At 45.8% G+C, this 9,726-nt stretch overlaps 1 non-coding gene across 1 annotated transcript; it reads right to left on the bottom strand.

The window, feature by feature from the left end:
• Positions 1 to 9,345: 9,345 nt before the first annotated feature.
• On the bottom strand, positions 9,346 to 9,509 carry LOC135230909 (U1 spliceosomal RNA). Its single transcript, XR_010321634.1, has one exon. It is a non-coding gene; the product is annotated as a U1 spliceosomal RNA (small nuclear RNA).
• Positions 9,510 to 9,726: the final 217 nt, after the last annotated feature.

Below are 9,726 nucleotides of genomic sequence, written 5' to 3'. Positions count from 1 at the left end.
CTCTTGGCATACCTAAAAATTTTTATTAGATGCCAGATATTATTAATTTTATGTTAAGTATTTAAAAAAATATTTTTATATACTCCTTTAAATATTTTTGCTCAGCGATGCCACTCAGCTGCTTGGGAACAGTTTGATTCTTTCCAGCCTGCCTTATAAACTTTGTTAGGTAGGTTCACAAAATCCTTGGTCTAAGGCTAATGTGGACACAGTGTTGAGGTATCATTACCCTTCTGAAGACTGTCCTTCATGCCAATGTGTCAGATGCCCTTTCCATACAGGCTGGTGGGAACACACACTCTTAGGGGCTCATTCTGAGCTCTCCTACACTTCCCATAGTTCAGTGTCTCCATGGAGCTGTTGCAGGTATATTTTGTCTTGTGTTCTAGTGGTTTAAGGTAGAAAAGTAAATACCACCTCTGTTACTCCATCATGGCCCAAATTAGAAACCTGCACACTTTTCTTATATTTCACGATTAAGCGGGGAGGGAACCTATCTTCATTGTTATTTTCTATCTCTCATACCTAATATGCAAACTGTGGTGGCATAGTGCTGAAGTACTAAGGCCCCTCATAAAAAGGTCCACAGTTCAAATATAGGCACTCCCTGGAAATTTCACACAGCAGTCCTACTCTGTCCTATAGGGTCACTATGAATTGGAATCGACTTGATGCCAATAGGTTTGGCTTTTCTTTGGTATACCTAATACATGCCATACACTATGCTACGTGTATTATTATATCATTCCATTAATCTATACAGTAACTCTACAAAACAGTTAATACTATTATTTTCATATGAGACTTGAAACACTGAACGAGCTGGCCCAAGGTCAAACAGAAGGCAAGTAGTGGTGCCAGCACTGGAAGGGAGGCCTTCCCAGAGGTAGTGCCCCTAGCCACAGACCAGACCAAAGATCTTTGTAACAACCTTGGGATATCTGATATGCCTGGAATCCAGTATCCAAGGAGTTCCTACCCACCATGTGGATAGACTCCTTTTGGTCAGAAACTCCTCTCTCAGGGAGCCAGAGCATAGCTTAGCCCTTAAGCTCTGACTGAGGAAAGCCCTTAAACTCTTTGCAAAGCCATGTTTTCTCATTGGAAAGGCACTGAAAACGGACTTTGGTCTTAATTCAGGTATTTTTTATTTGGGCAAGGAAACCTCTTGCTCTGGGGAGAAAAGTTCACAGCTCTTCTTCATCGAGCTGTATCAGTCTGTAGGATGCACGGCTTGTAGCTTCAATGTCTGGAACGCTCACTCGGCATCTTGCACGTTTTAGGTGGTTTTCTTTGAACCTGCCCTTGTCTTCTCCTCCCTTCCTCCGCCCCTTACCCTCCCTATCATCTTCTGGGGCCTTTCAGATCTCTGTGTGCTGTGCCCGCAGTAGCCACGAGGGGGCGCCACGGTCCTTCGTGCCTTTTCTCAGTTTGGAGAGTGAAGAAGGATTGGAGATTATTTCAATTTACCAGGACCCTGTGGCTCAGAAGTGAGAGCAAGGTGAGAACACACCCTAGGAAGGGTTGGCAAAATCCCCACACCTGACAACACAAGACCTAGGGTTTTCTTCTATAGTTTAATATTCAGCATTTTCAGAGAAGGAAAAACCTAAATTTATTTCTGACACTGAGAAGATAATGTCCTATTTAGTTAAATTCCCTGAGGCCCTGGGTGGCAAAAACACTTAAACTCTCCACTGCTACCCCAAATGCTGGTGTTTGAAATCCACCCAGAGGCATCTTGGAAGACACATCTGGCAGTCTGCTTCCGAAAGATCGCAGCTTTGAAAACCCTATGGAGCAGTTCCACTCTGCACACTTGGGGTTGTGGTGAGTAGGAATGGACTTGACAGCAACTAGCAACAACAGCATTTACAGTCTCCACCATCATCGAAAGAGAGGGCAGCTTAAGGAATCTTCCTAATTTTCCAATCTCCTGATACATGTCAGGTGCAACTCCAAGGCACAGAGAGAGCTAATGCTGTCTGCCCATGAAGGAGGCAAGAGAGGCCTTGAGGAAAGGGGTGGGGAAAGAGGAAACTGAAGCCATCAACTCCTAGGTTCTTGTCAAGCAGGCTAGCCAATTCAAGTCAGCCAGACACAGGGTCGAAAAAACACAAAGTTTTACTCACAGCTGCAAAGTGGGAGACAGGCATAGTCTTGTGACCTAAGGCTGCCAGCTCCCTGACCCAGGGTAGATTTGCGCCTTTTATACGGAATGACGTATGTGTATGTGTATGTGTATGTGTATGTGTATGTGTATGTGTATGTGTATGTGTATGTGTATGTGTATGTGTATGTGTATGTGTATGTGTATGTGTATGTGTATGTGTATGTGTATGTGTATGTGTATGTGTATATGTATGACCACTGAGGGGAGGATCTTCAGTCTTTTGATGTATGCTCAGTCGACATAATTTTAGTGAATTGGTTTTTGCACAGAGCTCTGAAATACTGTGCAACAAAATAAAAAAAAAAACCACTGCCGTCAAGTCAATTCTGACTCATAGCGACCCTATAGGACAGAGTAGAACTGCGCCATAGAGTTTCCCAGGAGTGCCTGGTGGATTCGAACTGCTCACCTTTTTGGTTAGCAGCCATAGCACTTAAGCACTACACCATCAGGGTTTCCGAATACTGCCCACAGCCCTGAACAAATGGAGATGGCTCGCTACTGCCACCCCAAGAAGGTTATATAGACCGTAGATTCAGAGTCAGTGTGCCTGTGCCTTAGCCTCCTGCCAGGAGAAGACAAGAAACCTGGGGATTCAACTAATCATGAAGTGCTGTAAAAGTTGTAACAAAAATGTAGCAAGAGTGGACTTTTCTGAAAAACAGCTATTATGGAAGGGTTCCCCACCCCTTAATAACCTTTTCCTGACTGCCTGTTTCAAAACTGGAGCCAGAAAAATAAAGAGGCTGCTTTAGAGGCCACAGATGTTGTAAAAAGGTGGGAATACTAGCATCGGCATCAGAACCTTTCGGAATTCAAGGGGGATAATGAGCAGGATCAGCCCAAAGCTGATTCCCATGAACTGGCAGTCAGACATACCTCCACTCTCCAGACTTTTTACCAGTTCTGACACCAGCCGTCCCTCCAACGGCACGCTCTACTTCTCTTCTGGGGTCAATGATCTGTTCCCACGTCCATACAGAAACATACTTACGGTTTAGTAGTTTATTAAGGAAGTAAAACAGGTACAATTCGGGATCAGGATCAACAGGCTGAACTCAGGATCAGGATCAAGAACCATGTAGGCAAAGTCTCCCTTCTTCAGTGTAGGACATCTCTCTCAACTCCTTCAGCCATTCACGGCTCCTCTTGGCTCTGCTGTCTGTCACCACTGATTCTGCCATTGGGCCCCTTCCAGGCCTGTCACCATCTTCACTGTTACAGCCCCTGACCTGTGTTACAGCTCTTTTAAGAGGTTCTTTACCTCTTTTCTCTCTCTCTCTGCTTCTCTCTTCTTTCTTCCTTCTGCTCCTTCCTGTTTAAAAAACCTCTGTGGGGTGTAATGTGTATATATATATATATACACAAATGCCTCCTCAGTTTCAAGGCATGGTCCTCCCACCGAGGCCATGAATTAACAGTCCCCTCTTGGTAGGCCACAGACACTTCATTTGCATAGTAGCCTACAGATACTCCACTTGCATAGCCTATACTCACTGCGTTTGCATGGTATATTGACCAACCCAGCAAGGTGCATACTTATTACAAGGCAGACTTCATGCAACTCAGGGCCAGACAAAAAGTATCAAACCTCAACTTGTTTACACCTTGCTCAGGAAATGTCAGCCAGCCTGATGAAAAGTAACAAACCCTCTGGGGATAGACAACTAGGGCCTAGGTAATGCCTCAGGACTTAGCGGGGAAAAAAAATCTCTCAAGCTGTTTTACCAAAGAACCAAGGCAAAAGGTCACTTAAAGGATGTCATGTCACCACAGGTGTGTTGGGGTGGCATCTGGAGAAGTCGTCTGGCAATAGATGTAGGACTTGGGAGCAAGACAACAAACAGGCCAGCTGTCACCCAAGGAAAGAAGTCCGAGGAGAGTTTAGATATGTAAAGGGCATTTGGTGAAGTTTTGCCGCCTGGCTTGTGATACCAGCGCTCTTTCTCATCTCTACAAAGAAGGCATCAAAGTGGGCTTGATGTGTTTGTTATGCATGGTGGGTATGAATATGGAATTAAATACATACTTATTCATATTAAAACGCTCATCCTTGTACCACCTAAAACTATCTCAAGTACTACCAGTGGTGCCCATACCACACACAGGGAAACTGGCTACTGAAAAGTAAGAAACCAACCCCACCTGGGTGTACAAAATTATGTGCTGTGATGGAATCTCCTAATGCAATCTCTCAGGCCAAGGGCACAAAAAACCACTAAGTGCCAAGGAAACACAGCCCATCTTAATTCTTCCGAGACTTAATGAGAGAGCTAGGGGGATCTCCAGAAACTATTGCAGGCACCCTGTGATTTACAAACAGAGAAACCTGTGCTGAGTTGAGGTCCATGACTTCCCTAAGGCATGTGACAAGGCTGGTGCAGGTGGAGCATGTTCTTAGTCCCTCTGGGTCTAGGAAGATGTAGGTAGTTGGCAGGTGGATTCACTCAGGAGAAGGCCACAAAACAATAGTCTACTGGTGGGACATTTGAGACTGAGACCCAGGATCTAAAGAAAAAAAATTTTTTCTAAGACCTGGGTATTTTCAGTGATTCTACCAGAAAGCCAATTCTTATACACTCAGGTCAATGAGGGATTTCAACTCTTTGTCCTTTTACTAAGATTGGTGTTCCAGTCTCCAAATCCTGGCACTTTTTCTACCATACACCTTTTTTGTTAGGTTTTTAAGCTGATTTTGAAATGTGAAATTCTCATGCATAAAGGGATTACAGCTAATTTCTTTCGACATCGAATGAATTCACCTGACGTCTTCACGGGCTGGATGGAATCCACATTCTTTCCTTTTTTTTTTCCCCTCACTGTAAGCTATAACTCCACAGCAATATCAATGTCAATTTCTCTGTGGAAAAGAATCCAGCTAAGCAATCAAGAAATGGATATAAATGGCAGGGATTTATTGTAATGGAACAGAAGTCTGACAAGCAAATAAAATGCTTTGACTGTTCAACAACTGACCAACAATCTCTGCGTGTCTTCATGTGGCTTGAGGGTCTGAAATTTAAGTCAACAGGAGCTGGAGCTTCTTGAAGCTCCAAGTCATATGGGGAGGAACCTGTCTCTGCTACTGAGGACTGTGGGTTCTGGGTAAATTTAAAAAATAGAAGACCCAAAGTCATTGACTAAGTCTGGACTGAGATGACAGATAGTGTCAGAGACCACAATTATTAGGTAATGAAAAACTCTGAAAGACAGGGAGAGCTGTATGCAAAGGTACTCTCCACCTATCATCTCCATAGGTTCTGGTTCTTCTCTGGATGGAAGAGGGTGTTTGAATTCTTAGTGACACCTGGCCATGGACCTCCATGCAGGCCCAGCCTCATGGGCATGTGGCCTGTGCAGTCACCGAGGGCCCCACACTCAGAAGGATCCTCACGCTTGGTTTAATGTTCTGCTGTCATCGTCTTGGAATTATTTGTAAGTTTGTATTTGAACTTGTGTTTTGTAAGTGAAATTCAGTTAGACAAGGAAGCGGGCACGTGAGTAGAGGAAACGCGCACAATACATCTGTCTGCCGCAGTTCCTCGCTGGCTCATTTACATACAGCAATCTTGATAACCCCATGAGCACAGAATTAAGGTGCACCGACAATGCACGGAGGTTCAGCGAGACTCAAAGTCACTACTAGGTGTTAAGCACAAGACAAGGCAGAGTCAAGACATGACCGATTCAGACAGTTTAAAAAAAAAAAAAAAGATCCTTTTTTTACGTTCCGATCCTTTATTACTTACGTGGGCAGTGAGAGGAAAAGTTGTCAAAGGTGCCAGCTCCTCATGGCCCTGTCCTAAGTCGACACTCAAAAAAGGTGGCCAGGTGATGGCAACATAAGTAGTTGGAAGCTCTGTTGCTGAGGAGTCAATACCTCGCTGCAGCTGAGCAGTTTTATGTCCCGTGGCTGTGCCCTAAGGAGGGCTAGGTGAAAAGTCCCACCCCTCACTGGAAGCAGGGAGGTGGACAGGAAAACTGTCTAGCGGCGGCCTCCCACAAGAGAGGCAGATGAGAAAAGGGTCCAGCTCCTCACAAGACTGTCTATTCTGTGTTCCTGGGCGGAGGACTTGGTGTCTTGGTCATCTAGTGCTGCCGTAACAGAAATACCCCGAGTGGATGGCTTTAACAAAGCGAAATTTATTCTCTCACAATCTAGTACGTTTCAAGTCCAAATTCAGGGTGTCAGCTCTAGGGGACAGCTTTCTCTCTTGGTCAGCTCTGGAGGAAGATTCCTTGTCATCAGTCTTCCCCTGGTCGAGGAGCTTCTTAGGCCCAGGGACCCTAGGGCCAAAGGATGTGCTCTGCTCCCGCTGTTGCTTTCTTGGTGGTATGAGGTCCCCATTCTCTGCTTCCTTCTCTTTCCTTTATCCTTCTGAGAGATAAAAGGTGGTGCAGGCCACACCCCAGGAAAACTCCGTTTACATTGGATCAGGGATGTAACCTGGGTAAGGGTGGTGTTACAATCCCACCCTAATCCTCTTTTGACATAAAATTACAATCACATGATGGAGGATAATCACAGAATACTGGGAATGGTGGCCTAACCAAGTGGACACCTGTTGGGGGGGGGACACAATTCAATCCATGACACTTGGGTTCTGGCCTATGTGGACGTGTACAAGGTGGCCAGAACACCATGGCAGAGCCATTCCCCTGCACGAGGTGTGTCTAAAAATGAAGGGGGCACTAACAGCCCCGGGGAAGAAATGCTTTCTTGTCAACCAGAACTTGTTTCAGGATCTTCAGGCTGTGAAAAGACGGAATTTTTTACTGACATTAAGAAGAGCCTCAGCCATGGGAATTCTCTCTCCCTCTAGCGTTAGGGATTGAACTGTGTCCCCCGAAGAGATATGTTGAAGTCCTAACTCCTGTACCTGTGAACGTGACCTTGTTAGGGGTAATAAGGTCTTTGTCTGAAGATAAACCCACTGCGGTGGGGTCAGTTCCGACTCATAGCGGCTTTATAGGATCGAGAAGAAAACCGTAGAGTGTGTGTGTGTGTTTTAGGTGAAAGTGAGACAGATAGGGTTAACTATGCTGGTGGAACAAAAGAGTTTTTAAAAAGATTACCATCTAGAAGTTGGGTAAACAGGAACCTGCCCTGTCAACATGAGATAGGACTGGGGTACCCCATGAATTACTATCTGCTTCTTAGTGTCTTTCTAGTCCCCTCCTCCTTTGCGGGCTCCGTATGCACAGAGGAGCAGAGTGACTGCTGTTTGACCTTTCTTAGCCCCCCGAAGATGGCGATGTAGTGCCCAAGATCAAGTGTGCTTGTGCTATATCCCATAATAAGCGACGCCAAGGGCTGCCGAGAGCACTCCATCTTGAATATCAGCAGGTTCCATCTTAGATTCCAGATGCCTGAGCAACCTAATTAACATAGACCACCATTCTGAGAAGTACCCGCCCCTTCAAAGAAGCCCACTAAATATTCATTACTCTGTTGTCTCCACCGAACCCACATAAGCCCTAGCCTTGCTTCCCTTTTAGCATCAGTCATTTGGAGAGGCTTAGATCCCCGCTGACTCCTTTTGCTTGACTCAAGCAAAATAAAGCTTGCTGAAGATAAGGTTTGTCTTTCATGTATATTCTTCCTCGGGAAAAGACAAGGATCCTTTGTGTCAGATTGACAACTGGTTGAAGAAGTTTACAGCACAAATTATTTTCTTGTTCAAAAATTTATACACAAATTGTTTTGTGACATTCGTTGCCATCCCCACAATGTGTCAGCATTCTCCCCCTTTCCCTTTACACCCCGAGTTCCCCGTGTCTATTGGTCCAGGTTTCCTGTCCCTTCCTGCCTTCTCCTCTTTGCTTTGGGGCAGGTGTTGCCCATTAGGTCTTCTATACTCGATGGAACTAAAAAGCTCATTCCTCACATATGTTGTTTGTTTTATAGGCCTGTCTACTCTTTTTGGTGTTGGTGTTTTTTTTTTTTTTTCTTAATTGTACTTTAGATAAAGGTTTACAGAACAAAGTAGCTTCTCACTTAAAAAAATTAATACCCACATTGTTTTGCGACATTCGTTGCCAACCCCATGCGTGACAACACTCTCCCCTTCTCGACCCTGGGTTCCCCATTACCAGCTTTCCTGTCCCCTCCTGCCTTCTAGTCCTTGCCATAGTGTTTCTTCAGTGTGTCAGACCAGTAAGTTTGGTCTTGTGTGTGTGTGTGTGTGTGTGTGTGTGTGCGCGCGTGCATGCGTGCGTGCGTGTATGTGAGTTAGAATTTTGTTCTACATTTTTCTCCAGCTCTGTCTGGGGCCCTCTATTGTGATCCCTGTCAGAGCAGTCGGTGGTGGCAGCTGGACACCTTCTAGCTGTGCTAGACTCAGGCTGTGGTATTTGTGGTCCATCAGGCCTTTGGACTAACCTTTCCCTTGTGTCTTTGGTTTTCTTCATTCTCAAGGCTGTAAATCTTTACGGAAGCCGACTGCCACTTCTTTCTCCCACTCTTTGAAGAGAGTTATCAGTTAAGCAACACCAGAGAAGAGTGGGTCCTAGTCCTAATCCTTTCTGAGTGGTGTTTCATAAAAGAGAAGAGACGCACAGAGAGGGTCAGGCACAGGAGGAAGACACCATGTGAGGAAGACCCCTCGCAGACCAAGGAAGGCCAAGAAGCCAAACTCCCGGGGGGCTACCGACAAGCACGGCTCTTCCCCCAGGAGCCCGCGGGGAGGATAGCCCCGCCGACGCCCTAAATTGGGACTCCTACCCACTTTACCCCCTAGAGTGGAAACCCTAGTGGCATAGTGGTTAAGTGCTAGGGCTGCTAACCAAAGGGTCGGCAGTTGAAAACCACCAGGAGCTCCTTGGAAACTCTATGGGGCAATTCTACTCTGTCCTATATGGTCGCTATGAGTTGGAATCGTCTGGATGGCACTGGGTGCTCTTGAAAGCCAGAAACTTAGCTGCATCTTCACTGTAAGAGACCTCTGAAAGAAACTTTGAGTAAAGTTACCAACGACCCAGTAAAGAACCTCAGCTGTCTCTTAAAGGGATCTCCCGTTAGTTAAGGGGCACAGGAGTTTCGTCTTATGAAAACGTTTATTCATCATACAGTTTTCTCCACATGATAATCCACAAGCCCTCCCCCCGAAAAAAAACTCGAAAACCGCCAAAGACACACCATAAACACTCTATCTTTTGAGAACAAGATAAATCAGGGGAAAGCGCGAACGCAGTCCCCCACTACCACAAATTATGCAGTCGAGTTTCCCACATTTGGGGAAATCGCAGGGGTCAGCACATCCGGAGTGCAATGGATAAGCCTCGCCCTGGGAAAACCACCTTCGTGATCATGGTATCTCCCCTGCCAGGTAAGTATGAGTTGTTCCTCTGCCGCCCGCACGCAGCCTCGCACTCCTTACACTTTACGCAGACGCTCATTTCGCTAGCCTCACTCCCGGACCCTCAGAGCCCTCCTACGCTCCTACAGCACACAACTTCATGGACAGACCTGGATTCGCTCCACAGCACAAACAGTCATAACGTGTTTAAGCAGCAATGCCGATCCAGCAGCCACTGCGCTGCCACTATCTACA

This window comes from Loxodonta africana, chromosome 3, assembly GCF_030014295.1.
Source record: "Loxodonta africana isolate mLoxAfr1 chromosome 3, mLoxAfr1.hap2, whole genome shotgun sequence".
Lineage (NCBI taxonomy): Eukaryota > Metazoa > Chordata > Mammalia > Proboscidea > Elephantidae > Loxodonta > Loxodonta africana.
The sequence above is the reverse complement of the archived record's forward strand: the minus strand, read 5'-3'. Positions and strand labels throughout refer to the sequence as shown.